Source organism: Etheostoma spectabile, chromosome 10 (genome assembly GCF_008692095.1).
Source record: "Etheostoma spectabile isolate EspeVRDwgs_2016 chromosome 10, UIUC_Espe_1.0, whole genome shotgun sequence".
NCBI classification, from domain to species: Eukaryota; Metazoa; Chordata; class Actinopteri; order Perciformes; family Percidae; genus Etheostoma; species Etheostoma spectabile.
This window is the reverse complement of record NC_045742.1, coordinates 17,026,680-17,031,626: the sequence shown is the minus strand read 5'-3', so window position 1 is coordinate 17,031,626 and position 4,947 is coordinate 17,026,680. Positions and strand designations below refer to the sequence as shown.

The following is a 4,947-nucleotide window of genomic DNA, read 5'->3' as shown; positions in this document are numbered from 1 at the left end:
AAGCCTCTAGATCGAGAAAAGGAAGACCACATCTCACTGTTGTTAACTGCTGTAGATGGAGGGGAGCCGCAGATGTCAGGGACAATGCAGATATTTGTCAATGTATTAGATGCGAATGACAACGCGCCTACATTTGCTAAACCGCTGTATAGATCCAAAATACTAGAACATTCTCCCAAAGGCAACAGCGAACGACTGTAAGTGCTCTGATAAAGACATCGGCTCTAACGGAGAGATCATATACTGATATCCACCAGCAACGTCTTTTATCTGAACTGTAGATTAATTTGAAGACTGTGAAATTATCCTAATCGGTGAAATAGATTGTGAAAAGGCAAAAATGTATCAACTCGATATTGGAAGTTGTAGACAGCGAGGACTTCTGATCCACAAGTAATAGTGATGTTATTGATATAAATGACAATAATCTCACATAAACATTGTTTCTAATCAGAAGATCCATTGAGAGGATTCACCTCCGAACATGTTATAGCTATGTTAAGTGTGAATGATCCAGATTCAGATAATAGTGGACAGGTAGAGTGTAACATAGAAAGTAGCATTCCCTTCAAAATACAAACTTCATTAAATGGATTTTATACTTTAGTTAGGATGTGAAGTAACGCGCCTGTCTTTGAGAGGAGCTCATAGGAGGCCTACATTGTAGAAAACAACACCAGGCCTCTCTATATGTCACAGTGAAAGCCAGAGACGCTGACTGGAACCGAATGCCCGTGTTTCTTAATACTGGAGGACTCCTCTGTTAACGGTGCCAGTCCTCATTGTGTCCTTAGTGCGATAGTGGAGTATCCATGCAGTGCGCTCTTTTGACTACGAGCAGATCAAAGACTTCCACTTCCGCGTCAAAGCACGGATGGAGGCTCTCCTCCACTCAGTAGCAATGTGACTGTAAAATACTGATCCAGGACCAAAACGAAACCCTCCTCAGGTTCTGTACCCAGTCCAGACTGGTGGCTCTCTGGTGGCTGAAATGGTTCTCGTTCAGCAGATGTGGGCTATCTGGTCACTAAAGTTGGTGGCTGTGATGTGGACTCTGGACAGAATGCCTGGCTCTCCTATAAACTGCAGAAAGCCACAGACAGGGCGTGTTTGAAGTGGGCTTACAGAATGGAGAAATAAGAAACTATCGCCAAGTCACTGATAAAGTGCTGTGAAACAAAGACTGACTGTTATAGTGGAGGAAACGGGCAGCCCTCGTCGTCAGCTACAGTCATTGTAACGTGGCGGTGGCGGACAGCTTCCCTGAAGTGCTGTCTGAGTTCAATGACTTTACACACGACAAGGAGTACAATGACAACCTGCTTTTTACTTAGTGTTGGCTTTGGCTGTAGTTTCCTTCTCTCATCACGTGTTTAGTGGTTATTATACAGTGAAAATCTACAGATGGAGACAGTCTCGCATCCTGTATCACTCCAATCTCCTGTGATTCCATATATCCACCACGTTACTCAGACACTTGGGGACAGGACCTCTCCAACACGTGTACAATACGAGGTGTGCAGGACGACTGACTCCAGAAAGAGTGACTGTAAGTTCGGCAGAGCTGGTAGTCAGAACGTGCTGATAATGGACCCAGTTCTACAGGGACGATGCAGCGGAACAGAGTGAAAAGAACACCTGGATGAACCAGACTCTCCTCTAGAGGTTAGAAAACTGTAACAAACACAATGTTCATTTTGATACAAATCTAAACCATTGTATTGGTGCATTCATCTATAAGGACGTTTCCTGCAGTGGCAATCGACAAACAGCATTATAATGCCTATGAGTTTATGTTGATGCGTCACTGTTCACTTCACACAATGGACAGCGACACTTAGAGCTGCTGACAGCAGTGCATGTACCAGTGTTGTGTTTCTAGGTGTGTCCTGTATTTCTACCTTTTAAATATCTAGACTTGATTCGAAAACACGTGCACATTCCAATACGTTACCTAATCAACTTAGGCACAATAGTATCAGACCATATATGTTGGTAATATCAGTTAGATATGTGAAATAACTGGCCAGCTTTTCCTATTTTAGTTTTGCTGTATTGCCAGAAAACTTGCACTATTTGTCTTATATATCACTTGTTGTAGTTTTGTAATTTCAACCAACAGGGTCGCGTTGGCAAGCGCTGTTCTGTTTAACAGATGCTATTTTTTCTGTCTGTGTCCTCCCCTTCGTGTAAATACGGTGGATAATATTCGGAGAAAAACAGAACACACGTGCGCGCTCATGAGGAGCCCTGTAGGAATTATTGAACGGGAATATTGTGTTTATTCATATAGCTGAAGTGTGGACGTTTTTTGGTATCTACTTTGGTCACGGCTGCATTGGGATGTTTGTTTTAATGGTGCAGGACACGACCTCAGAAGAACAATGACGGCAAGTACTGTTTGTTCTCTCGGTGCTATGTCTTAGCGACGTGCTCGGGCGGGCAGCTATTCTCTTCCCGAAGAAATGGCGAAGGCTCTGTCGTTGGTAACATAGGGCATGATTTAGGTTTAAATTTAAAAGGTTGAAATCAGGCAAAGCTCGTGGTATCAACGGAGGCAGCGTAGAATACATCGGGCTGAATAAAGAAAGGGAGTCCTCCTTATCCAAGAGAGATAGACAGAGAGGCTTTATGTGGGGGGACTTGCCTTGTGCTTACATTACAGTAATTCTGGAAAACCCAATGGAACTGTTTCGTGTAACGTGGAGATCACCGACATTAACGATAATAGCCCTATTTTACTAATGCAGAAAAACGCTTTGAAATCAGCGAGTCCGCTGTGATTGGATCAAATTTGTATTAGAGAAGGCACATTGATTCTGACATTGGGATAAATGGATTACAGCGATACTCACTGTCCCACTGATACTTTATATTAACCTGAAATCAGGCAGCGGAGTAAAAAGGTTGAGTGGTTCTACAGAGCCTCTAGATCGCAGGAAGAAAAGAACCACATCTCACTGTTGTTAACTGCTCGAGACGGAGGGGGAGCCGCAGATGTCATGGACAATGCGATATTTGTCATGTATTAGATGTGAATGACAACGCGCCTACATTTGCTAAAACGCTGTATAGATCCAAAATACTAGAACATTCTCCCAAAGGCACAGCGTAACGACTGTAAGTGCATCTGATAAAGACATCGGCTCTAACGGAGAGTATCCTAATCTGATATCCACCAGCGAAACGTCTTTTATCTGAACTATTTAAATTAATACGAAAACTGGATGACATTTCCTAATCGGTGAAATAGATTATGAAAAGGCAAAATGTTGAATGACATTGAAGTTGTAGACAGCGGGAGGACTCTCTGATTCCACTAAAGTAATAGTTGTATGTTATTGAATAAATGACAATAATCCTCACAAACACTTGTTTTAAATCAAGTCCATATTAGAGGATTCACCTCCAAACATGTTATAGCTATGTTAAGTGTGAATGATCAGATTCAGATATAGTGGACAGGTAGAGTGTAACATAGAAAGTAGCATTCCCTTCAAAATACAAACTTCATTAAATGGATTTTATACTTTAGTTAAGAGGTCCCTTTAGACAGAGAGATCGTTCTCAATACAATATAACTATCACCTGCTCTGATGAGGGAGTGCCCTCCCTCTCCAGCACGTCACTCTCACCTTACAGATCTCTGATGTAAATGATAACGCGCCTGTCTTTGAGAGGAGCTCATATGAGGCCTACATTGTAGAAAACAACACACCAGGCCTCTCTATATTCACAGTGAAAGCCAGAGACGCTGACTGGAACCAGAATGCCCGTGTTTTTACATACGGAGGACTCCTCTGTTAACGGAGTGCCAGTCTCCTCATATGTGTCCGTTAGTGCTGATAGTGGAGTCTCATGCAGTGCGCTCTTTGACTACGAGCAGATCAAAGACTTCCACTTCCGCGATTAAAGCGCAGGATGGAGGCTCTCCTCCACTCAGTAGCATGTGCTGTGAAAATACTGATCCAGGACCGACGACAAACATCCTCAGGTTCTGTACCCAGTCCGACTGGTGGCTCTCTGGTGGCTGAAATGGTTCCTCGTCAGCAGATGTGGGCTATCTGGTCACTAAAGGGTGGCTGTTGATGTGGACTCTGGACAGAATGCCTGGGTCTCCTATAAACTGCAGAAAGCCACAGACAGGGCGCTGTTTGAAGTGGGCTTACAGAAGGAGAAATAAGAACTATCCGCCAAGTCACTGATAAAGATGCTGTGAAACAAAGACTGACTGTTATGTGGGGACAACGGGCAGCCCTCTCGTTCAGCTACAGTCATTGTTAACGTGGCGGTGGCGGACAGCTTCCTGAAGTGCTGTCTGAGTTCACTGACTTTACACACGACAAGGAGAACAATGACAACCTACTTTTTACTTAGTGTGGCTTTGGCTGTAGTTTCCTTCCTCTTCATCACGTGTTTTAGTGGTTATTATATCAGTGAAATCTACAGGGAGACAGTCTCGCATCCTGTACCACTCCAATCTGCCTGTGATTCCTATTATCCACCACGTTACTCAGACACTTGGGGACAGGGACTCTCAACACGTGTACAATTACGAGGTGTGCAGGACGACTGACTCCAGAAAGAGGGACTGTAAGTTCGGCAGAGCTGGTAGTCAGAACGTGCTGATAAGGACCCCAGTTCTACAGGGACGATGCAGCGGATAAGAGTGAAAAAGCATCCTGGATGAACCAGACTCCTCTAGAGGTCAGTCCTCATAGAATTACAAATGTTTTTTTTTTTTATTACAGCTTAATGGTAACACCTTTTTCTTTCAATCCATTATGTCTTTTACTAAACGTTGGAACCTTGGTAAGATCAGCATCATAATTGTAGACCTATGTCTCTCTTCTTTAGCCAATTTTTAATACTTCAGTTTTATTAGTTTTTTATAATAAGACCTTTAATATCCTCTACTTCATGCTCCAGTTGCATTTTATTAAAATC

The 4,947-nt window shown here is 43.1% G+C and overlaps 1 pseudogene; it reads left to right on the top strand.

The window, feature by feature from the left end:
• Positions 1-3,438: 3,438 nt before the first annotated feature.
• Positions 3,439-4,667, top strand: LOC116697311 (protocadherin gamma-A9-like; annotated as a pseudogene).
• The last annotated feature ends 280 nt before the right edge of the window (positions 4,668-4,947 follow it).